Source organism: Monodelphis domestica, chromosome 1 (genome assembly GCF_027887165.1).
Source record: "Monodelphis domestica isolate mMonDom1 chromosome 1, mMonDom1.pri, whole genome shotgun sequence".
Taxonomy (NCBI): Eukaryota; Metazoa; Chordata; class Mammalia; order Didelphimorphia; family Didelphidae; genus Monodelphis; species Monodelphis domestica.
This window is the reverse complement of record NC_077227.1, coordinates 347,753,418-347,780,270: the sequence shown is the minus strand read 5'-3', so window position 1 is coordinate 347,780,270 and position 26,853 is coordinate 347,753,418. Positions and strand designations below refer to the sequence as shown.

The following is a 26,853-nucleotide window of genomic DNA, read 5'->3' as shown; positions in this document are numbered from 1 at the left end:
GGACTAACTCCCAGAGTTGGGGAAGGCATCTCTTGGAGGATCATTAGATACATGGTCTTTCAATTCAGTAAATGAGAACTTCATACATTTGGTAAAGAGATCTTAGGGCATAGGAACATCTTTGGTCTTTTCATTTATGCCAGATTCTGGTAGAGATACTGGAGTGATTTACCATTTCCTTCTCCAGCTCATTTTACAGATGAGAAACTGAGGCAAACAGGGTTAAATGACTTGCCTCACCCCCACCCCCACTCCCATCACACAGCTAGTAAGAGTCTGAAAACAGATTTGAACTTGGGGAGAGGAGTCTTCCTGACTTGAGGGCCAGCACTCTATCTACTGTGCCACCTTGATGATCTGCAGGAGCATCTTTACACTTTGTTAAACACCTTGTTATATGTTACTCAATTCTTTCAATGACTATACCTTGGGCTGGGAGTTGATCTTCAGAGACCAGTCCTCCTTTCTAGATATTGAAGAATAGGTAGAGATTGAGAAGAGTAAGAGTGGAGAAAGGCAGCCTAATGGAGGGGAATAATGTAAGGAGAAATTCAGAAGCAGGGATCCTCCCTGAAGGGCCATCCAGTTAACAAAACTGAAAAGGAGGCTTTCACTGGAGAACGGTGAGGCATGACCTTAGGGGACAAAATCTGATTGTGGAGAGATAGTTATTTTCTTCTTATATTTGTATTTGTTTGTTTGTTAATATATTTATTTATTTAGAGGCTGGATCTCCCTGCCTCTTCCAACCTAAAAATAAAGCAGTCACTTATGGCCTGGTCCCAATACTGATTAGTTCACAAGCTAAAGTCCTTTGACCTGCTTCATTTTTCTTCCATAGACTGGTTTGCCACACCTTTGGCAGCCTTGACTAGTGTCCGGGGAAAGGTAGGAAAGGACAAGTATGGTACACTCATTTATTTGTGCCAAACTTAGTTTGGATACTAAATAGGCTCTTACTCTTTACAACTCATAACTTCCAAACTCCAATGATATTCCTTTCTCAGCCTTTAGCAACAGGGATTTCATGTACTCAGGAAAAATAATGAGGGTTAGAAATGGGTAAGAGGCAACTCATTCCCTTTCTCTCCTTCCCAGCTTTGGGGAATAATTTTTTGAGGTATAATGATAGAGGATGGGACAAGGAATCTGTAAAAACTAATTTCTAATCCTACCTTAAGTATTTATTAACTATTATATTAGACAAATCATTTAACTTTTCAGTTCCCTAATCTGTAAAATGGAAGAGTTATATAATATGACCTATACGGTCCCTTCCAGTCTTAAATATCTGTTCTTAATGCAAGATAAGAAAGAAGAGCTCTTCTGAAGGCAGTGGGAAGAGTTTAGCCCATCCTTCCCCCTACCAGGTGGCAAAAGCCCCATATATTGGCAACTGGAGGCTCCTCCTTGATTAATGTGGTGCCCCTATAAAATAGTGACACTAGACACATAAAAGCCATTCATCAAATTCTTACTGATTTATTTAATCTAGATGGGTCTTAGAGAAAGAATACACAGTTTATGTCTCTTTGATATCCATTGATATGATTGACATAACCCACCTGTATGTGTATACATGTATCTCCTGTAATGTAATCTCCTGTTGTAGAGGCAGTTTTCTGATTTCAGGATGAGGAGTGGGTGGCAGGTGTACGATTTCATTGTTGTAAAGAATAGTCCAGTGAGGAAAATAACTCTGCTAAGGCAACCACGAATGTTGTGCAACTATTTTAAAGCAATAAGGGTTAGGTCTTTGGGATAAAGTGACTTGTTCGGGGTCACACAGCTAGAAAGTATCGAAGGCCAAATTTGAGCCCCAAACCTCCTTGTCTCCAGGCTTGGCACTATATCTACTGTGCTAACTAGCTGCCCCTGCAACTAACTTCTAGTAAGTTGCCTAGAGCAAAGCTGTAATGATTAAAATATTAGATTGGGGGAGGGGGCTTAAATTTTTTTATTTAATTAATTAATTTTAAATATTTTTCCATGGTTACATGATTCATGTTCTTTCCCTCCCCTCCTCTCCCCTCCACCCCGGTAACTGACCCCAATTCCACTGAGTTTTACATGTCATTGATCAAGACCTATTTCCATATTATTACTATTTGCACAGGGTGATCATTTAGAGTCTACATCCTCAATCATATCCCCATCAACCCATGTAGTCAAGCAGTTGTTTTTCTTCTGCATTTCTACTCCCACAGTTCTTCCTCTGGATGTGAATAGCATCTTTCTCATAAGTCCCTCAGAATTGTCCTGGATCATTGCATTGCTGCTAGTAGAGAAGTCCATTACATTCGATTGTACCACAGTGTATCAGTCTCTGTGTACAATGTTCTCCTGGTTCTTCTCCTTTCGCTCTGCATCAATTCCTAGAGGTTGTTCCAGTCCCCATGGAATTCCTCCAGTTCATTATTCCTTTGAGCACAATAGTATTCTATCACCAACAGATACCATAATTTGTTCAGCCATTCCCCAATTGAAAGGCATCCCCTCATTTTCCACTTTTTTGCCACCAGAAAGAGCATAACTATATGATTAAAATATTAGAGATACTGGTTTGGGGGTAAGAATGTCAATTTGTCAATTAGGCTATCATACAAGCACTGATTGATAGATCAGTAGCCCTCTTGAAGTCTCTCAGGCAGGTCCCTAAATACAGTTTTGGAGGCTCATTATTCATCTCTTCCCTTGAACATCCCAGGCCATCTTTAATTGGTAAATAGACAATTAGGAGGTGGTCCAACAAACTCTCAGTCCCTCTCCTTCCCAGCAGGTGATGGGGGTTACTAGTCAGGAAGGGAATCATTGTCTTCTTTATCCAGTAACCAGGTTTCGTTAAAAGGAAAACAGTTCTTGGAATTCCCAAGAACAAAAGAAATATAAAAGTAAGGAGACTGGTTGGAGCCTCTGATCCAGGAGTCTGACAGAAATTTTCTCTAAAATAAATTCTCACAAGTCCTTATGATGTTAATAATAATAGAAACAATAGAAACAATGATGCCAACAACTAGTATTTATATAGTGCCTACTATGTGTCAGGAACTGTGCTAAGTGTCACAAATACTCTCTCTTTTGATCCTCACCACATCCTTTGGAGGTAGATGCTAATCCTGATTCTTCAGACCTAGCTTTCAACTTCTAGTTCATGCTGATTTGTTTCTTTTAGCAGATCAGCTAACAACTTGAAAGACAACTTAAAAATGAACACACCTAATTCATGTCTGTTTTTTCAACTTGACACACCAATGTAAATAACCATGTCCCATGCCCCAAAGAAAGAAGATAATGAAAATCTGTAAGGGATGTGACTTTTCCATATTTAGTACCCCAACCTGAGCTTCTTAATGCTCACAGCCTGTCTGGCCCTCTATAACAAATTTATTGTATAGTTTTGCTGTTGTTCTTTAACTGTTTTTCAGCTATATCCAACTCTATGATCCCAGTTGAGGTCTTCTCTGCAGAAATACTGGAATGGTTTGCCATTTCCTTCTCCAGCTCATTTGACAGATAAGGAAACTGAGGCAAACAGGTTCAGCAACTTGCCCCCGGTCACATATCTATTAAGTGTCAGACCCTATTTCAACTCAGGAAGAAGAATCTTGCTAATTCCAAGATTCACACTCCAGCCACTAACACCTTGCTGTCCTCACTTATTCTTTTTACTTATGTCCTATCTTTCTTCTTTGAGCTTCTGGTAAGAAAAGGATTTTCCTAGCTAAATTCTGTGTCTTCACCAGTGATTCGAACAGCTCTTCGCACATAGAAGTAGTAGGATAAAAGACTTAGAGTTAGAAGCGACCTTAGAGATGACCTTATTTTACAGGTGAGAAAACTGAGATCCAGGAAGACTGAGTGATTTGTCCAATATTATACAAATGGTAAGTGGCAGAGGCAAAATTTGAACCCAAGCCCTCAGACACCTAAACCCAGCACTCTTTCCACCATGTCATATAATGAATGAATTTGGGGAACACTAGAATTCTCAACTCCAATTCAATCACAACAGTCTCTAGTTAGTCCTAGATCTTTTGTTCTATCTATGAAGTAAATTTGGTGAACAATTTTTTTTTCTTTCTAGGCATATTATTGCTAATAACAATAGCAATAATATTGACATCAATTGCATTGTTTGGGAATCTGAGATGATTAATAGATATTGTGATGCTGGGATCTCTACAAATTTGGAAAAAATGATCTTAAGAGCTACATTTTTAATCTAGTTATTGAGGCAATGTGGAGCATTTTCAGAGGAGAAGCTGAAAAATCGCTCCATATTTGAACATAAACAGTTTATAAGGATAAATCCCTCAAGATTGTTCATTAATTTTATCTTTTCATGTTTCTTTTTATTGCTATGTTTGAACTTTAAAGTTTCTACACAGATCTCATCTTTTCATCAGGAACGTATGGATGTCTTCTATTTCATTAAAATTCAACTTCCCCCATCTGTAAGATTAGACTTAGTTTTGCTGGTAAGTTATTCCTGACTGTGAGGTTATAGCCTTAATCTTCTGGAATGTTGCACCTCAACCTCTCTTCTTCAAAGTTTTTTTTTCCTACTTCAGTCCATTCTTCAGTTAACAAAGTGATTTCCTTAAAGTGCAGATCTGAACCTATCACACCCCAAATTCAGTAAATTCTAATGACTCCATTTTACCTCCAGGGTTGTTTGGCATTCAGATCCCTTCATAAGCTAGCCCCTCTATCTTTCTAATCTTCTCATACTTTATACTTTCTTCCCCAATCCTCTACATACTCTTCCATTCAGTGACCCTGACTCCCTTCCTATTCAAAGAACGAAACTGCATCCCTCTCTTGTGACTGTCCATCTTAGCTGGAATGTTCTCCCTCCTCATCTCTGCCTTCTGGCTTTCCTGACTTCCTTCAAGTCCCAGCTAAAATCTCACCTTTTACAGGAAGTCTCTACTGACCCCTTTTAATTCCAGTACATTCCCTCTGTTCATTATTTTCTTTTTATTCTATATTTAATTTGTTTATGTGTATTTGTTTCCACATTGGCTTCCCTTTTAGAGTGTAAGCTCCTTGAGGGCAGGGATTTTCTTATGCTTTTTCTTTGTATTCTTAGCCCTTAGCACAGTGCCTGGCACATAGTAGGTACTTTAAAATGCTTACTGACTCACTTATTAACTGATGACCTGGAACTGGATAGTAGGTGACAAAGCTATCAATTGGTAGCTGTTATTTTGTTATGTACTGTATATCCTGTATATGTCAGGGGCTTCCTCTTGTCCTGGGTCACAGTCTCCTGGCACCTCATCCCAAGTGCCTGCAGATCAGTCAATTTATCTCACTGTAGCTTTGGCTAGAAACTGTGGCTTTTTCTTGTAGTTCTCTATCCCAATTTAGTCTGGTATTTTTTTAGGTCTATTTGGAGGAGTTTAGGATGAGAGGGAGGCTCACTGTATTGCATCCTACTATTCCTTCATTTGGTCTCAACTTCCAAAGTGTAATAGTGAGTTGATTCCACAACAAGTTGATTCCGCATAGCATATATGGCATTGGTGTTTATTTTCTCCACTACCACATAATTCCATTTCCTCTCACCTAGGCTATTACAATAGTCCCCTGATTGGTCTCCTTCCTTCCAGCTTCTTCTCTAACTGATCATCTAAAAAGCTTTTGTTGTTGCCCTTGAGTTCTTTCAGTCTCATCTGACTTTGTGACTCCATTTGCTGTTTTCTTGGCAAAGCTATTGAAGTAGTTTGCCATTTCCTTCTCCAGATCATTTTACATATGAAGCAACTGAGGCCAACAGGATTAACTGATTTACCTAGGTCACACAATAAGGGTCTGAGATCACATTTGAACTCAGGAAGTCTTCCTGACTCCAGGCTGGGTACTCTATCCATTGGTTCACCTAGTTGCCTAAAAAGCTACCACATTGATATTGCTGAAGTGTCAATCCCTCCCCTGCTCAAAAAACATTTGTTACTCCCTATATCCAAACAAGCCCCATTTGTTTTGAGCTTTAAGTCTTTCTTAATCTGGTTTCCAGTTATCTTTTTTTTTTTAAACCCTTACCTTCTGTCTTGGAGTCAATACTGTGTATTGGCTCCAAGGCAGAAGAGTGGTAAGGGCTAGGCAATGGGGGTCAAGTGACTTGCCCAGGGTCACATAGCTGGGAAGTGGCTGAGGCCAGATTTGAACCTAGGACCTCCCGTCTCTAGGACTGGCTCTTAATCCACTGAGCTACCCAGCTGCCCCCTCAGTTATCTTTTTAAACAGATTTTGAATCACTCTACTTCATGAATTCTGCATTCCAGCCCAAGTATGTTACTGGCTATTTCCAGTAATTCTTAAGCCTCCATTTCTTTGAATTTAGCTTTCCTCACCTATCTCTCTTGGTTTCTCTAGCTCCCTTCAGGGACTGGCTCAAGTTCTGCCTCTTAGTAGGTGATCCACTGCATCCCAGGCCATCACCAGTCATCCTGACTTTTTGCCACTGGATTTAGATGCTCTGGAAGAGAAAATGAGGTTGATGACTTTGTGCAATTCAAACTCACTTAAATCCAATTCATGCATAGGTCAAGATATCACCCCATGATGTTATTGGTCCTCTTGGAAAGTGAAGGACAAACAAAAACACCTCTTAATTGATACTTTTCCTGATCCTCCAAACTCCAGGTCTGCTGCTCTGTTCACTGTGCTACCTAGTTGCACCCTAAATTGCTTCTTTATAGTTTCTTCCCATTACTTCTAGTTCTGTCCTTTGTGGTCAGAAAGAACAAGCTTAATTCTTCTTCCACTTGACAATCCTTCTAATTTTCAAAGATGATTATTATGTCCTCTGTAAGTCCTTTCTTCTCTCAGGTGCTTCCTAACTGTGTGACCCTGGCCAAGTCACTTAACCCCTATTGCCCAGTCCTACCCACTTAGATTTGATACTAAGATGGAGGGTAAAGGTTAAAAATAAAAAATAAGGGGTAGCTGGGTAGCTCTGGGATTGAGAACCAAGCCTAGAGATGGGAGGTCCTAGGTTCAAATCTGGCCTTAGACACTTCCTAGCTGTGTGACCCTGGGCAAATCACTTGACCCCTATTGCCTAGCCCTTACCACTCTTCTGCCTTGGAGCCAATACACAGTATTGACTCTAAGATGGAAGGTAAGGGTTTAAAAATAAAATAAAAAATAAAAATAAAAAAGACAGTATGATAAGTCAATGGATAGGGAACTGACCTTATAATCAAGGAGACCTAGGTTCATCCCACCTCTGATTCAGTGGGATAACATGAATCCTGGAAGGACAAGTCACCTAAGTTCTCAGTGACATTAGAGGTAGCTAGATGGCTCAATGGAATGAGAGTCAGGCCTAGAGGCGAGAGATCCCAAGTTCAAATCTGGCCTTAGACATTTGTTCACTAGGTGACCCCCAGCAAGTCATTTAACCCCACATTGCCTAGCCCTTACTGGGTTTTGAAAGGGGAAGGACTATATATAAATTTTAGAACAGTTGATGCTTTAACATGCAGTGATAGAAGGTATTCCTATACCAGTGGTCCAAACACATATGTAAATATGTATATACATGACAATAGTACATAGATGTCAAAGATTAATTAGAAATCAATACATTCAACACACACAGTATGCCCAAAAAATCCCTACCCTCTAAAATCATTCAAAAGACTACTGACAATTTGGGAAATGATATCTATAGTGCTACCTTTTAACTTTTCCATCTTTGAGTATCTATAATTAGGTCCAGATGCCCAACTGAGAAAGTTATTTTTCCAGCAGTGACATCTGGCTCTTTGGCACATTCCCCTGGCTTGAATTGAAGCTGAGTGTATTGGACCAACCAGCTGCCCATTTAGTCACCATTATAGTGAATAAATGTTGTATCTAATTATGGTCTCTGTGTTCCTTGTACTTGTTGGTAGAACTGGTCTATCATGATTAGGGTCTTGAAGCAAATAAGAAGTCTGATGAGTTTCATGTTCAGATGAGAAGATACTTGGATCTAATTTTGTTTCAATTTAATCAACCTGGAAAACTGATAGCTCTGGACTGAGTTCAAACTGGTTTTACTAGATTTTTTAAAAAAGAAACCTTGGTTCAATATTGTATTCATTAAAATTTTTTTCTGGCTCCAATAGATTATGAAGACTCATTCTGATGTGGGGGGTCTAAAATTCAGTTCAAATCCTTGGTGGCTAAAATGATCTATTGAGGAAAAAGAAAAAACCTTATATTTTTAAATATATATTCTCCTTAAGTTTTCTGTCTTTTCAAAAATTGAGTCCCTATAGCAATGTCTCCCATATTTTTGGTGCTATTGCAATTGTTTGATTTCATAATAATGTAGTATAACATAATAATATAACATGAAATTTATATAACACTTGGAAAGTGATTTATATCGATTAACTTATCAGAGTTGCCCAAAGATTCTACAAGGCAGACATTGTACCTATTTTAGAAATGAAGCAGCTGAGGTTTAGAAAGGTTAAGTGATTTGTTGCCAAAAGGCTACTGTGTTGGGGTGGAAATTGAGAGGACCTTGGAAATTTCAAAGTTCACCCTCCTTTACCACTCATTATTAAAAATATATGGCTTTGGATGTCAATCATTTAAAATATGGCTTTATCTTAAGAGAGAGAGATGGGGGAGAGGGAGGAGGGAATTTTCTCAGGTCAAAGATCAAGACAGATTACAGAGAATAGTCCCTTTTTATAGGAGCCTGATATAATCATGTCTCCTAGAAGGGATTATAACATTTTATGATAGTTGGAAACAGTGTTGAATAGTTTTACATTGGTTTTACAATGAACACATTCAAGCTTATTAACATCTTGAAGAAAATGGAGAATACCTTCACAATGGATACATCCAAACAAATCAATATTTTAAAGAACTGACCAGGAAGTTGGAGACAGATACCAAGAGGGCAGAGGTTCAGGACTGGATACCTAAGAGGGGCTGAAGAGAGGATCATTCAAGTCATTGGGCTTGACCTCCTGTTAGATGCTCCAATAATCCAAATACAAAACTACACTAGGAGAGTCCTCTTAAGATAAAATGGTACTCAAAATTGGTAGTTAAAATTTAGTCCTGAGTTCTTCAGGATCTAAGATCATCAACCTGGGATTCCTGCCCAGAGCAATTCCCAGGTAGGCTCCCTTAAAGCTACAAAGCTTTGGTAAGAATGGTGGGGGGAGAAACAATAACCTTTAGATACTAACAACTTTTAATAAATTGAGAAAAACACACTAATTTCTCACTCCATATCAAAGACAGAATTTAAACCTAGGTTTTTCTGTCTTCAAATCCAACATTCTATACTGCTACCTATCAACTTGATTATTATTTCTATTTTGGTAGGGAATAGACTTTAAGATTTTATTTGTGTTGGGGATTTCAACTGTGGAACATCTCTCCCCTGATTCAAATTGGCAATTCATCTGTTCCATATAATCTCAGAGTTGTGTAGTGGCATGGAGAAGATATGACTTGCTCAGGGTGCCCACATTGATAGCAGGTGTGCAAGACAGATTTTAAACCCAGATCTTCCTCATTCCAAGATCAGTCCTCCACACCAGCACAAGTAAATGAAATTTTTGTTTTGAGAATCTTACAATACTCCTTTAGATAATTGTAGACATCCTGGATATGATCATCAAATGAGAGTTGGGAATTCCCACTCTAGCTAAATGGAGATCTGTGAGATACATCTGTATCTATTGCAAAGCTGGTGGTGATTGCCATTGATAAAAGAAGCAAGATTTTTTCACCCAGAGTTCCTTAAACCAATAAAAACTTATTTTACAAGTCCAGGCTGTGTGTGTGTATGTGTGTGTGTGTGTGTGCACGTGAATTGTACAACAAATGTTTATATATTTGGTCTACCAATGAAGATCAATTGCTATCCTGTCACTTACCATTTTAATCAGTTGCTGGGCACTCAGAGATTAAATGATTCACTGTCAGGGATGTCACAGTTAGATGTCAAGGTTCGGACTTGAAACCAGGCATTCATGATTCTGAGGTCAATTCCCTATCCACTCTACTATGCTGCCTCACAGTATAGATGTTTGTACATAGATGTGTATATATTGTAATGTAAGAGAGATCCAGGGGATTGCCATGAGAAGCCAGGCTGAAGGAAAGATCAGCTGAAGAGCAGCAGAGGAGAGGAAGAGAGAAGCCTGGGAGTTCTAAAGGGGTTAGAAATCTGTAGTCAACTGTCAATGATCTTCCAGCTTGAGAGGTGAAGGAGGAAGGTGGTTTTCCTGGAAGTTGAAAAAGAGCTCATCCATTTGGGACCTGTTATTCCATCTGGGACCCAAAAATACCTCCACTAAGACTCTTCAAGAATAGCTACCTGAGGGGGCAGCTGGGTAGCTCAATGGATTGAGAACCAGGCCTTGAGATGGGAGGTCCTAGGTTAAAATCTGGCCTCAGCCACTTCCCAGCTATGTGACCCTGGGCAAGTCACTTGACCCCCATTGCCTAGCCCTTACCACTCTTCTGCCTTGGAGCCAATACACAAGCCAATACAAGACGGAAGGTAAGGGTTTAAAAAAAAAAAAGAATAGCTACCTGAATTCTCAAGGGGGTTTTGTATTTGGACTCACTCTGGACAGAGCCATCCAGATCTTTCTCTGAGATTTCTATCTCTCCCTGACCTGTTCCTAGACTCTGGAATTAAAAGCTAGTTAGCTGAGGAAAAGGGATCAACCAGCAGCTGGCTGGAAGAGGGTTCAAGGTACTCAACTTTCTGCCAGAGAGGACAAGTGTTAGGGCTTCCTGCTCCCCCACTTTCCTTGCCTGACACCCTTACCTCTCCTTCCCTACATGAACCCAAATAAATTGTTTACTACTTTAGAATTAGGTCTGGCTGGTTTCTGATACTAGGAAAGGGAGCAGAAGATTTGGGGAGAATCATATCTCTCCCCAAAAAGAGAAGGTTAGCTTAGGATTCCAGTGATCCAAACTGCCTAACTCAAGGAAAAACATCTCTCCTTCATAGTGGGGTTATCCCAGGTTTTTGAAGGGAAGTGACAGTGGGTGTCCCTAAGGAGACCAGAGGCAGAAGAATCCATCCTTCCTCTCAACAATAGCTGGAACCAAAGGTAAGGCAATGGGGTCATCTTACCAAAGCTAATCTCTCCAGTTCTTGTTCTCCTTCTCCCAGAACTATTCTCTGAGGAGACATGTTCCCTCTGTCAGGGGGACAAGACTTGGCTACCTCTCTCCCAGGAAAGAGAGGGGAAGAAGAATCTTCTCTCTCTCTCTCTCTCGTTCCCTTCTCTCTCTCTCTCTCTCTCTCTCTCTCTCTCTCTCTCTCTCTCTCTCTCTCTCTCTCTGTCTCTCCCTTCTCTCTCTCTCTCTGTCTCTCTCTCTCTGTCTCTGTCTGTCTCTCTCTCTCTTTCTCTCTCTCTCTCTCTGTCTCTCTCTCTGTCTCTCTCTCTCTCTCTCCCCCCTCCCTTATACTCACTATCTCTCTATAACAAGAAAGATAGCATACACACATTCACCCTGCCAAATCTTACACAAATCTTCACAAATCTTACCCACATACATGTTCCTATAAAAGATGACAGAAGAATCTACAATGAAGGTGAGATGACAGTCAAGCATGTTTCCCACACAGACGAAGAGTTCAATTAAAGACCAAGACCAGGAAGAGTCCTTCCAGGACCATCATAGACTTTAAATGAACAATAAGAGACAGACAAAAGAACTTTAACCCATGAACTATGTAGAACAAAGAACTGAAGTTCTTATAAAATATATAATATTTTATAAAAATAATAATAAAATATTTTAATGATAATAATAAAATATATAAATATGCATAAAATGCATATTAACTTCACATTAAGGACATGTCATGCAACATGCACATAAACCCAGAATAAAAGAAAGATAGAAACATCAGTCAACATGGGAAGAGGATCCATCGGCAGGGATTATGTACGTGCCACATAACATATTTAGAACATAGCCATAAACCACACTGATTTAGGGGCCTTGTCGTAAATAAGCGAGGCCCATGATAATGAAAAATGTATATTCTTGTAAATAAAGTTCTTGCAAGACTCAAACAGGCAGAAAAGAACTAGAACATTACAATATACATATATATTGGGTGAGCTAAGTGGCACTGCAGACAGAGACCTGGTCCTGAAGTCAGGAAGATTCATCTTCCTGAACTCAAATCTGACCTCACGCATTTCCTAACTGTGTGACTCTGAGCAACTCATTGAACCTTGTTTGCCTTAGTTTCCTCATCTGTAAAATGAGCTGGAGAAGGAAATGGCAAACCATTCTAGTATCACTATCAAGAAAATCCCAAATGACATTGTCACAGACAGCCATGACTAAAAATAACTGAAAAAAACCCATACATATATAGATAGATATCTATACATCTACACACATATACATATATGTGAAATATTAAAAGGGAAGATTTATAGGACATCAGCAGGAATGACAAAGTTTGGATAAATTATGATCTGTACTAGTGATAATAGGCTTACTTCAGTAATCTCTCTCTATATGTATGTAAACATATATATATATACTCATAAAACTGTAATCCTCCTCTCCCCCTTTCCTCTTCTCCTTCCCTTTCACTTTCTTTCTTCACCTTACCATCTATGTATACACATAAATACACATATAAGTGTATATTGTAGATATACATAATACATGTATGTATAGACATATATAGATTTATACATGCATACATGGATATATAAAATGCTTAATTGAATCCCAGTTTAGCTTCAAGAGATCCAGTGGATGAAGGACAAATTTACTACCTTCAGTGCACAGAGATATTTATCTTAGGCTTTTAACCTGGACATTAAATCTTCCAAGCTCTTATACCTAATTGACCATGGTATCAGGGGCATAACTGGACAAATAGTAGTAGTGTTTTGACAATTGAGGATTCCAAATTGTTTCTGTAGTAGGTATAGAACAAATGCAAAATATCAGAGGAATTCATTGACACCTGTGAAAACTGGCTATTTTGGAAGGTCTATATTATATCAGGAACATATTAAGTGGAGAAATGGTTAAGGGAGTTTCATGAACAGACTGAAGGAGTCAGGTAAAACTGGCCATCTTCTGAGGATGTTGTCCTTGTTACCTTACCCAGTAGAGATCATCTGTGGCTCAATAAATTATCATAGAGATTTCCACCTAAGTTTGAAGAGACCTTCAAAATGAAATCCTGTTCAAATAATTAAGAAATTTGTCCACAAATTGGGACCATCTATAAATTAATCTATAAACCTTTCAAGTGGAATTATTTGAAAGATTGGAAGGAATGTGACATTCAGCTAAAGTCCCTGAGAAACAGCTTCTTATAGAAGGGAAAGAGACAAGGAGATGACTCAACTTTATACCCAGGCTAGGTCTCCTCCTCTAATATCCCACTTTGGCCAGAGAGACCAAAGGATTTTAGACTGTTATTATCTTAGCTCAGTGATGGGCAACCTTTTGAGCTTGGTGTGTCAAAATTCACCAAAAAAAAACAAGCATAACGCGGGTGGTGTGTCACTTTAAGAAAAAAAAAACATAATTTCATGATATTTATAGTTTAAAATAACAAAAATGTATAATTGTAATATATAACTGTATTTAATAGACTAAAAACTAATTATTTAACTTACCTGATGAGTGACTTCTTTGTTCATCTGTCACTCTGTTTCTTTTGTTGGTCTTGATATTATTTAACTTGTGTAGAGTGCCATGAAGAAAGATAAGGGGTGGGAGGGGGGGGGGAATTCTTTAACTAACCTGCCTATTAGTGAATTTGTTGTTGTTGTTGCTGAATTTCATTGGCTAAATATGCAATTGAAGGTTGGTCTTTTGTACACTTCAAGCCCAAGTAAGGACTACTAACTTCATCTGTCAATCTATTTCTTTTGTTGGTTTTGATTTTATATAACACTGAGAATAAGGTCTCACAAAAGTATGTAGAGGGAAAAATTGTGAGTAAAGCCATTGCTATATTTTTCAGGGTGCTAAAAGTGTCTGGTAATCTGTTCCAGGCAGTCCTCCCTTGCATGTGGGCCAGAGCCCTGCCCAGTCTTCCACTGGCTCAGCCTGCCTCACCCTCAGCCAGTAGACTGGCCCTGGGGAGTTGAGAATAGCAGTTGCTGCCTGCCAGCCTACCTGCTTGCCTGCCTGCCCATGTGGGCTCCTTCCCCAAGTGCTCCTCCTCCTTGTCCCTGCAGCAGCCCCACATGCCCCAGCTACCTTGTTTGAGCTGCCCGCCCTCACAGCCAGTGTGTAGAGCAGCCCTCCCCCTAGGCTGGGCCTGGGCATGGCCACAACCATGGCTGTGGACACGTGGCTCCCCCCAGGTGGCTCCTGGCCCCAAGGCACGCTGAGCCCACATGCAGCCATGTGTCATTGAAAATGGCTACATGTGTCAGTGCTGACATGTGTGTCATAGGTTCGCCATCATGGTCTTAGCTTTATCCCTGGATCATCTGATGGCAGTTTCTCCTCAAGGAACCAAGGATATATGGACACAGATACATCATTCTTAAGGAGAACTTCCTGAGAACTTCACAAGTGCAAGAAGAGCACTTCCAGCAACCAGGAGCCATGACTTACTCCTTCACCACATGGGCTTTCTAAGTTTCAGTCTACTTTTCCCTGGAGAGAAGTACTTTTGGGAGAATATAAAATAGACTTTTGGAGGGATCTTTTATAACAACTGTTCTTACTATACCATTTTATTAAATATTCCCTTTCTAAAAACCATTTAGGAATAACTGACTAAATAGATTCTCAACTGTTCATTTTGAGAGGAAGCCTTAACTTGTGGGTGCTCAAGCTGATGGCAGTAGAGAATCACCCCAATGCCATTCAGGGCTATCCCCTAAACCCAAGCTCTGGGGACCAGATTTATCAGTGGGATTAGGAATTGGGATAAAGATCCTTCAAACTCACATGCATTATCTTGGGAAGGCTTCACGGTGGAGGTGAGATTTGTGGAACCAGTGGAATGATAGGTGAGGTGAACATTCCTGGAACATGAAAAAATTTGAGAAAAGTCTTGGAGGTAGGAATGCATTCACTGGGAAAGAAGTGACATTAAAAAGAGAGAGAATAACGAAGGGTGGCTATCAGTATTACATTGTTTCCCAAATGCCATTGTACAAGAAAAAAACAAGAATGAATCTGGTTTAGGAGTTTCATCCATCAGTGGTGTCAGCATGTGACCTGGTATGTATGAGATGCTTATATTTTATCCCTTCTATGGCTCTGTGCTATCCCTAAAGTAAGTGCTCCCATAACCAGTGCACAATGCAACTCAACCATCAGTTCTCATTCTGTGAAATTCCTTCTGATGTTCTTCCATGAATCCTCTCTAAAGCTCTTATACTATAGATCTTCCAGAACTTTATTTCATGAATACCAGGGCAATACTCAGGCAATCTGGAGGTTGTGGGGAATACCTCATATGCAAAACTGAGGAGTACCTCACTTTTGCTACATGCCCAGAACCCTGACTTTTCTGGTCAGGTGTGTCAGCACAGCATAGTGGCCAGAGTGCTGGACATTCAATCAGGAAGACCAACATTTTAAACTTGCCTCAAGTATTTACTACCAGACAGATTCTGGACAAATAACTTAGACTTTCTGGGATTCAGTTGTCTTATCTGAAAAATGATTTGTCATTGAGATTTAAATCTTTGAGCCTAGGATTTTTATTTGGCATTTTTACACCACTTCATATGTACAAATGATCTTGGTATTATACTATAATAACCCAGTGACCTATGAAACTCAGGGCAGGTGTTGAGCTTAAATATAGGTAGCTTTCTGGTTTGCCTATCTTGAAGTTTGTTTGTTCTTAGTAAATGAAGATTCATTTGTTGTTGCTATTAGTGAGTCATTTTCAGTTGTATCCAACTCTTCATGACCCTGTTTGGGTTTTCTTGCCAGATACAGGAATAGTTTTCCATTTCCCTCTCTAGCTGATTTGATTAAGTGATAAACAAGATTAAGTGACTTGCTTAGGGTCACATAGCTAGTAAGTATTTGAGGCTGGATTTGAACTCAAAAAAATAAGTTTTCCTGCTTCCAAGATAAGTGATCTATCCACTACACCACCTATGTGCTAATATGTTATACCTACTACATAACATGTGAAATTCATGGAAGGTATTGAGCTTAAATGCAGGTGGATTTGCTTTTCTTGAAAGTTCTTTCATAAATGATGATTCATATCATACTACATTATGTAGAATATGCAAGTTAGAATCAGAATCATAAATCTGAGGAGTCTTTTAAGAGGTCATCTGATTCATAGGATCATACATTTAGAGTGAGAAAGTTCCTTAGAAGCCATTGAGTCCAACTCCCTCATTTTACATATCAGGAAATTTAGCCATAGGGAAGTGACTTATCCAGGGTCCTACAGTTAGTTTCTCATTGTCATTCTCTTCAATGAAATTATTAATTGTTTCTATTATTTGTTCTTTGACCCACCAGTTTTGGAGAATAAGATCATATAATTTCCAATTAATTTTTAATTTGCCTCTCCATGTACCCTTACTAATTATAATTTTTATCACATTGTGATCTGAAAAAGCTGCATTTATTATTTGTTTTTCTGCATTTGTTTGCAATGTTTTTATGTCCTAGTGCATGGTCAATCTTTGTGAATGTACTATGTGATGCTGAAAAGAAGGTGTATTCCTTTTTATCCCTATTCACTTTCCTCCATATATTTATTAACTCTAATTTTTCTGAAATTTCATTCACATCTCTTCTTTCTTATTTATTTTTTGGTTTGATTTATCTAGATTTGATAGAGGAAGGTTGAGGTCTCCCACTAGTAAAACTAGTAAGTTTTACTATCTATTTCCTTCTTAAGCCCCAATAGTTTCTGTTTTAAAAATCTGGATGTTATACCATTTGGTGCATATATGTTGAGTATTGATATTTCTTCCATACAGTTAGTTTCTGAAATAGGATCTGAAGCTGGATCTTCCTCACTCCAAATCTACTACACCAGGCTACTGCTTCTCTTTTCTAAGTAAGACTAGATTTAAGATGAAAGAAACTAAGAACCTTGAACAAGTTATTCTGCTTCTTTGGGTATCATTTACTTTACCTGTGGGAAGAGAGGGGAAATAATCCCAGAAGCACAGAATTTCAATGTTGGCATAGATTTTAAAGGCATCTGGCCCAATTTAGATGACAACTAAGTTGCATAATGGATAGAGCCCTGGAAGTGATGTCAAAAACACTTGAGTTTGAATCCTACCCTATGTTCTTACTATGTGAGCCCCTGAAATGCCTTAAGTCAGCTATCATTTCTTCCCCTCCCTTTCCCAGAAGTCCTCTCTTTCCCAAATGAAGCATTCCCAGTTCTTTCAAGCAGTCAAGTATGAATTTGAAATCCATCACTAGCCTGGGTCCTACTCAGAAGACTCCTCTATCTTATCAATGTCCTTTAGCATAAACCTGAACACAATACTATAGAGGTGGTCTGACTAGGGCAGTATATAGCAGGGCTGTCACCTAGTTCTAGAAACGATGCCTCTCAACACAGCTTAAATTCACATCGACTTTTATAGCTGCCATTTTGCTCTGGTGCCTCATATTGACTTGAAATCCACCAGAATCTCCAGATCTTTTTCAGATGAATGTCTAGCTAGTCATCCCTCTCCCATTTTGTATTTGTAAAGTTGATTTTTGAACCTGATAATGAAATTTTACATTTATCCTTAACTTGCATCTCATTAGATTCAGTTTCACTTTCTAGATTCTTGGGACCTTTTCTTATTCTGATTCTATTAGCTAATGTGTTAGCTATCCTTTCTAGCTTTCCATCTTTCTAGTGTCGTTTGTAGGTTTGATAATTCCATCTGAGTCTCTATCCAAGTGATTTATAAGAAAACATAAAAAATCATAAGACTAAGTACAGATTTCTAGGGTGCTCAACTAGAGACCTCTTTCTTATGCAACACTGAAATATTTGTTAATGGCTACTCTTTGTATGAGTATCCAACCAGTTTCTTTCTTTCTTTTCTTGTTTTATTTAATATTTTATTTTTTCCAATTACATTTAAAACAATTTTTAGCATTCATTTAACAGATTTCTTGAGTAACAAATTTTCTCCCTCCCTTCCCTTCCTGAGACACCAAACTATTTGATATAGGTTATATATGTGTAGTCATGCAAACCATATTGGTCATGTGAAAGAAAATACAAGCCCACAAAAAAAAGTAAAAAATGGTATGCTTTGATCTGCATTCAGACCCCACCAATTGTTTCTCTGAAGGTACATAGCATTTTTCATCAGAAATCCTTTGGAATTATGTTACATCATTGTATAGCTGAGAAGAGCTAAATCATTCACAACTGATCATTGTAAAATATTGCTATTATTGCATACAATGTTCTCCTGGTTCTACTAACTTCACTTTGCAGCTGTAAATTATCTTTCCAAGTTTTTCTGAAAGCATCCTGCTCATCATTGCTTATAGCACAAATACACTTACCTGCTCTATAGTTCTTACTTCACATGTCTTCATCTTGTCTAGGTACACTATATCTACAATTTTCTTTGTGTCCACCAGTCTAAAAGCACTATTTATTAAAGATTTTGTTTAGTTGATTAATTAAGATAATTTTTCCATGGTTACATGATTCATGTTCTTTCCCTCCCCTGACCCCACTCCCCTCCTGTAGCCAAAGAACAATTTCACTGGGTTTTACATGTGTCCTTGATCAAGACCTATTTCCATATTATTGATATTTGCACTAGGGTGATCATTTAGAGTCTACATCCCCAATCACATCCCCACCAAACCACATGATTGAAGAAATGTTTTTATTCTGTGTTTCTATTCCCACAATTCTTTCTCTGGATCTGGATAGTGTTCTTTCTCGTAGGTCCCTCAGAATTGTCCTGGATCATTTCGTTGCTGCTAGTAAAGAAGTCCATTACATTTGATTGTGCCACAGTATATCAGTCTCTATATATAATGTTCTCCTGGTTCTGCTACTTTCACTCTGCATCACTTCCTGGAGGCTGTTCCAGTTCACATGGAATTCTTCCAGTTCATTATTCTTTTGAGCACAATAGTATTCCATCACTATCAGATACCACAATTTGTTCAGCTATTCCCCAATTGAAGGGCATCCCCTCATATTCCAATTTTTTGCCGCCACAAAGAGCACAGCTATGAATATTCTTGTACAAGTCTTTTTCCTTATAATCTCTTTGGGGTATAAACCAGCAGTGCTATGGCTGGATCAAAGGGCAGACAGTCTTTTATCGCCCTTTGGACATAGTTCCAAATTGTCCTCCAGAATGGTTGGATCAAATCACAACTCTACTAGCAATGCATTAATGTCCCAATTTTGCCACTTCCCCTCCAACATTCATTACTTTCCTTTGCTATCTTGTTAGCCAATATGCTAAGTGTGAAGTGGTACCTCAGAGTTGTTTTGATTTGTATTTCTTTAATTATAAGAGATTTAGAACACTTTTTCATGTGTTTATTGATAATTTTGATTTCTATATCTGAAAAATTGCCTATTCATATTCCTCTAAAAGCACTATTGATGAAAATGAGGTTATTGTGGTTTGACCTAATCTCAATGAAATTGTATTGGTCCTTTGTGATAATCCTTTTCTAGATGTTCATTAATTATCCTTCTTAATAACCACATCTAAAATTTTGCCAGGAATAGAAGTCAATCTTATTGGGATTTAGTTTAAAATTCTTTTTCTCCTTTTTTGGAAATCAGGATAAAGTTTTTCTATCCTAGTTCTCGGGCACCTCTCTCATTTTCCACCATCATTCCAAAATCATTGACAAAGGCTTAGCAATCACTTGGAGTAGTTCTTTCAATAACATTGTAAATACTTCTAAATAGCCCTAAATTTAAACTGCAAAAGTTAAAGTTTAACCTCACTTATTATCTTCCTACTCATCTTAGGTTTCAATTCTCTTACTTAAATTCCAAGGGTATTTTGGAGTCAGCTTGATTATTAAATTTTCATTATGAACATATATACCTAGAAATTGACAAATGCTACAAATCAGGAATTGATTTATTGTTTTGTTTTCTTTGTCGGACTTAAGAAAGTGATGGGAAAATGTTAATAATACAATTTAAACTTTAAAATCTTGTGTCTATATTTTTGGGGGACAGTCAATTGTGAAACATTTGCCAGCATACTACTGCTTTATTCTTTCATGTATCCATTATCTCATTTAGTGGGTATAACCCCTACAACAGTGTAGGACACAGCCTATTCTCTCTATAAATTCTCCACAAGGAATCAGACATAGGGCCAGGACCTTTCTCCTGTGTCTCTGGACAGTATATGGATAACAAAGGACCACAAAAGATGTATTCCTCTTTCTCATTACATTACTGGTCCTTCTCCTTTTCTGGTCACACATTTTTATTAATCTTTAATACTTCTTCTGGTGTGCAAATCTTCATTGGTCATGCCTAACAGACTATTTGTACTCATCATTCCTTTCTCATTTTTCTTTGTGTGATCTACAGTTTTAATTCTTGAGACTCTCATCTCTTAATCTCTTCAGATTAACTTGCTGCTGTGTAGCATCACTAGGAGAATACTAGTATTTAAAAGATGTACATTTGTTTCAGAGAACCTGGGATTGTTAAACACATTGTACCATTTTCTAAATGCAATCCAGCCTGTCTTTTTCTCCCATTCAATTTTAGACCCAAGATATCTATAGTGATAAACCAGCTTTAAAGGCTCACCATTCAACTGAATATCATTGTCTGGACAATTGGAAGGCTTTATCCATTTGTGGGTTGTTTTTATTTTTCATTGAAGATAGGGTCAAACACTTAACTGATTATGGATTTTATTGAGGAAGCTCAATGGGATGAAGGAACACTGGGACTGAACACAAGTATATACACAGAAGAGATCTGTGCTGGAGGTGACAAAATTTTAGGATGGTGAGTAATGTATTTATAAAATATCTGCAAGAAAAGAGAATGTCAACACTTGGAAAAATTTCTTAGATGCTATTACTTGATAATACAGTGTTAATAGCTATCAACCTGCTTGCTTACTTTTTCATCTCTGCAAAAATTTTTATGAGAAAATTTAATAATATTAATGATAGTTGCCATTTATATAGCACTTTAAGATTTACAAAACACTATATGAATTTCATTCTCATAATAGCTCTGCCAGATAGGACGTTGTTTTTTTTTTTAATATTCATGTTATAGATGAGGTAATAGATTAAATGATTTTCTCAGTATCACAAAGCTAGTAGCTATCTTTAGGCGAGATTCAAACTCAAGATTCAAAACTTTTGATTGCAAGTCCAGCTATAGAAACATCAAGAGTCTTCTTCTTTTTTTTTTTTAATAAAACCCTTATCTTCCATCTTGGAATCAATACTATGCATTGGTTCCAAGGCAGAAGAGTGGTAAGGGCTAGGCAATGGGGGTTAAGTGACTTGCCCAGGATCACAGAGCTGGGAAGTGTCTGAGGCCAGATTTGAACCCAGGACTTCCCATCTCTAGGCCTGGCTCTTAATCCACTGAGATACCCAGCTGACCCCTAAGAGCCTTCTTAATTATGGCATGAAAAAGGAACCTACTTTTGCTTCCATTTTAAAATATATGCATATAAGATGTAGTATATGGTATGTATACTTAACATATAAGACATATATATACTATATATTTTGTACTTACATGCATATGTAACCACTTTGACATCTTTAAACAACTCTCCTCTTTTCCTCATTAAGAATGATTTCTTTTCTTGTCTGTAGAGTTTAATTTTAAAGAACTTCCCATTCTTGGTCTGACTTCCCCTGTAGAATTTTAATCTAAGAGATTCTACCTAGCCTTTTTGTAGACATTGAAAAATGCTGTCTCCAATTTAAAAAATATGGTCCAGATTTCCTCTCCTCTATCACAGGTTCTAAGATAGAATGGCCATTTCTCTCTAAGGCTCCTTGCAACACTACTTCTAGCAAGTAGCACCCTTTGTGTCAGTAACAATTAGATCCAAAATCAACATTTCTGTCCCTACTCCCAGGTCATCTTCTAGACAGCATTTTTTGCCACGAAGGCATCCTCTCTACTCCTATTCACAACCCACTCTAATTCAGTATTGTTAAGGGTAAATTTTAGGGTTGTTGATGTAACCTAGGGTTAGTGGTCACTAGGGATTAAAATTCAATACCAATGAAATATTCAAGTCAGTTTGGGATTTTATGGTGGTTTAATTACAATAGAGGGAATAAATTAAGAAGAAAGAAAAGAAGGGAAGGGTATAAGATTTTCTCTGGCCTGGATAAGCCAAGGGGAGTTCAGAGGCCTCAGCCAAGGGGCCTTCTCAGAAAATTAAATCTAGCTTGGCTTCCAGCCACGAGGCCTCCTCCAAGATGAGAATAGTGCCTTTAGGAGGTAAAGGAAACAGGGAGTCAGCCTTAATCACTCACCAAGGCTGATTCAGTGAAAATGCCTCACTTAAACTACGCTACAGAGCTCCTCCCCTGACCTCCACTGCCAAAGTCCACCAAACTGCAAACACACCAAACACTGTCAAAAGCTCCCAATGACTGCATAGAGAAAGATCACAGAAAGTAATTCGAAATATATAGGAAGTTCTTTACATCACTTCCTCTGTCTCACATGTACCAATGGTGGCTTAAGCTTGGCTTAGGACAGCCCAGGAGTCTGTCAGTTGTTTCTGATTTGTCACTTGCTAGCACATGCCGGTCACAGGCCATCCTCTCCTACAGTTAATCCTTAAGTGGGGGTGTATACATTCCTTGGTTGCTAAAATTCTAAAGACTAAGCAGGGTGGAGTAAATCTAAAATTCACAATCCCCCCTGATGATGATTGGGGGACTAGTCTTTCCATTGATCACTAAATACAACCATCTTGTACCTATAAATCTTCTAACTGCAGGTGCATACAAAATATCCCTTCTGGGGGCAGCTGCATGGCTCAATGGATTGAGAGCCAGGCCTAGAGATGGAAGTCCTAGGTTCAAATCTGGTCTCAGACACTTCCTAGCTGTGTGACCCTGGGCAACTCCCATTGCCTAGCCCTTACCATTCTTCTGCCTTGGAGCCAATACACAGTATTGATTCCAAGACAGAAGGTAAGGGTTTAAAAATAATTGAGGAAACTACAATAGTTAGAGATAAGAGGGGAATAGAAGAGAGAAAGTAAAACCAATGTTTGCTTGGTGCATTGACAAAAATCATTTAGGGGACAGTCCCCTTTTGGCATAAGAGTTTACACTCAGATTAAATGTTCAATCAACCTTCAGTTCAATCAACCACACCCAAAGTTCATTCTGGATCTTCTTGATGCAGTGTAGGTTTTTCAGGCATCCTTCTTCAAACAGTTCATTCTCTGGATTTTAGGAGTTAGCAAGCTTCTTTCCTTGAAGATCTTTCTCGAACAAAAATTTTAGATCTTGGATTTTTATTAAAATGCAATCCCCCCCTAAAGTGGGTGTTGAGAAACACTCAGGTCAGCTCGGGATGCATGGTTGAGTTATGGGGGTGTATGAGTCAATTATCAAAAGAAGAGAAAAAAACAAAAATATAAAGAAAAAATGGAAGAAAGTTAAACTTTTGGGAGAAAGAAAAAAATTCAAAATCAGAATCAAAATATCAAAATCTATGTATATAAAATTTTGAGTAAATAAGAATAAATTCATAATAGGCTCTTGTATTAGGGTCCAAAAATTTTGAATAGGTCCTTGTATTGGGATCCAATTAAAGTAATTTCTATCCCACAACTCTGTAGGACAGAATACAGTAATATTTCACTTACCCATTTGCAGCCAAGACCACAGGAAGTTGCCATATTATAAGAGAGAAAAAGTACTAGATTTTTATGTGTGATAGGAAAGTATCATTCCCTCTGATTTTTTGTCATTCTCAGGGATAGAAGGAGCCAGGATGATAGCCCAACTTCGGTACTTGTCTGTGAGTATTTCACAATGTGGATACAAGGAAGTCCTACATCTTAACATATGTCAAGCGTCCCAACCTTGAGTCTCACACTAGGTTCAAGTCCTTTTGTAATGGCTTAGAAGTTCATCAATCCTACCTGGATTGGTTTCTTTCTTTTTGATCTGTGAGTTCTTTGGCACCATTCAGGTTAAGTCTGTGCTTCTATGGCACTGTATAGATGAAGTCTGAGCTTCTTTTTGATCCCATTTCCTAGAATCAGACACAAACATTAATCACAGTCCCATAACATTTTACCAATAAATGGCAGGTTCCCACAGTTTAAAGCTTTTTGGTATGTATTAATATTATAGCGCACATATATATATATATATATAATTTTTTTAAAACTTATATTACTAAGGTGATTATGTTTCCATGATCCTTTGGGGGAAACTGGTTTCCCAATAGAATAGGGGTGGGGTGGGGAGGCAGGCTATGTATAAATGGAGATTTTGATCCTTTGGACTTTATCTCCCAGAAGTTCCATAGAATTTCCCAAAATTCCCTTTTCCTGTGTCCCCACATTTTGCATGATGGTATTTAAATGGCTGTAACTATTCCTTCTTCCTCTGCTGGACCTGCGACCAGGCTGAAGTCAGGCAGTTCTTTTGTTTTAGTTATTATTAATAAAACTTTATAAAATATAATATTTAATTATTGATTATTATTAATTTTGAAACCCACAGTATTAGAATGTAAGACTTTGATAGGCAGGAAGTCTATTTTTCTATTTACATCCCCAGGACTTATCCTAGTATTTGACACATAGGAAGTAGTAAGGGCTTAATAAAATGTTCTTTCATTCATTACTCAAATCTTTTTATCTTTTTAAGGACAAAATTTAAGAGTGGTAAGGGCTAGGCAATCGGGGTTAAGTGGCTTACCCAAGGTCACACAGCTAGGAAGTGTCTGAGGCCAGATTTGAACCTAGGACCTCCCATTTCTAGGCCTGGCTTTCAATCTACTGAGCTACCCAGCTGCCCCCTAAGGACAAAATTTTCAATAAGGCAAGTTACAAAATCATTAGTTACTCACCTTCTGAAAGAGCTCTAGCAGACATCTACATAATTGAAGTTTCCATCATTTTATGACATTATACCAGAGTCATGCTCTGTTTCAAAACTCCTCATCTATTTCCTTCACCTGCCTGGGTGGTTTGTAGTATATTCCTGAGATAATATATTTTTCTTTTTTTTTCCTGCTTCTTTTGATCTTCAACAAAATATATTCTCACCATATATCCTCCCTTTGTTGTCTTTTTTCTCACAAAGATGTATTTTCTAAATATATAATACTACTAATCCTTAGCTTTTCATTTTGAATTAGTTATAAGCATCCAAAGCCTTTGTTCAGTCATTCATCTTGTCCTATAAAATTTTAATACTACCTATGAGGTCAAAATTATTTACCTATATGAGGATCATCTTGCATATTGCCCATACTTCATGTGTTTGTGTATGATCATTTTTTCTCATGCATATTCCTTTATTACTATTATTATTACTACTATTATTATTATTTTGTCAGCAATGAATTTCTAAGCCTCTACTTCTATTCTTCCTACTCTCCCAGACTTATGACTTGTTTAATATGTGTGTAAGGTTAAATGACTTCCCCAAGGAGACACAAATAGCAAAAGCCTGAGCAGGGCTTTCACAATATTCAGGTCTTGTAATTCTAGATCCAGTTCTTTACCAATAGATTATGCTGCCAAGACAACCTTAATGTCTGAATTGGCCTAAATCACTCACTATGTGAAACATATCTCTGGATGAAGAGCTAGCCCTGGAGTTAGAAAGACCTGAATTCAGATGTGGCTTGGACACTTACTAGATGCATGGCCCTGAGCAAGTCACTTACCCATGTTTGCCTTCGTTTCCAAATTTGTCAAATGTGTTGGAGAATTCAGAAATGGCAAACTCCTTCAATATCTTTACCAAGAAAACTCTAAATGGGTTATGAAAATTGGGGCACGACTAAACAAGGAGTCAAAGAGAAGGCACAACTCTATGGTGGTAAAGGAAGTCTCTTACCAGGAACACCCTACATTGATGAAACCATAGTCCTGGTAAGACAAACAGCAGACATTTCATAAATCTGTTTTTAAGTAGCATTCGAGTCATTTGGAATTCCATAATATGTAGTTAAAACAAAATCACAGGGAAGCTGATCTTTTCTTCCTAAATCATTATGGGCACGTTTCCAGACTCTTCTTCCAGAGAAGACACTGGGTTTTTCACATAGCCTACTAAATTTCAGCTCCAGGGTACCTGCATGTTTATTTTCTGGGGGAATCAAAAAACATAAGTTTCCATCTGGTAGGAACATTTATTCTTCATTAAAATATAATGGCAATTCCCAACCTCAGTTTGGAACTTGTTTTCCCCATTTTTTCCAACTTCAAATACTTTCTAAATTGTGTTAGCTGATGCATTGTATGTATATAATTAACTGACAGGTCTCCCTGGGCTCATTTAGCTAAACTTGTGGAGCTTAACTGAGCAAGACATTTGCTGATGTCTCTCCCTGTGGTGACACCCAATGAAATGAATACCTGAAACAGAAAGAAACAAGTGAAACTGTTTTTCCCCCCCACATAGTTTTCAGATGATATTTATTCCTCATATCTGGGCAGAACTATATGATGGAGGTAATTATCACAGTTTGTTTCAAATGCATGATTGGTTTGCAAAGGGAAATTGGAGAAAACGCCATAAATGTTTTCTTTCCAATCAAAGAAGTCGGTCTGAAGGGTCTAAGAAAGACATCAGGAATAGCAGGCTGTCTTTTTAATTGAGCCGCTCAGAATCCCTACTGGATTGCCATGCATCTCACTGGGTGTA

The 26,853-nt window shown here is 38.1% G+C and overlaps 1 protein-coding gene across 4 annotated transcripts in view; it reads left to right on the top strand.

Annotated features, from left to right (window-relative positions):
* The window catches only part of PPP2R2B (protein phosphatase 2 regulatory subunit Bbeta), a 536,905-nt gene that overhangs the window by 203,037 nt on the left and 307,015 nt on the right, over positions 1-26,853 (top strand). The gene's annotated exons all lie outside the window — the stretch shown is intronic.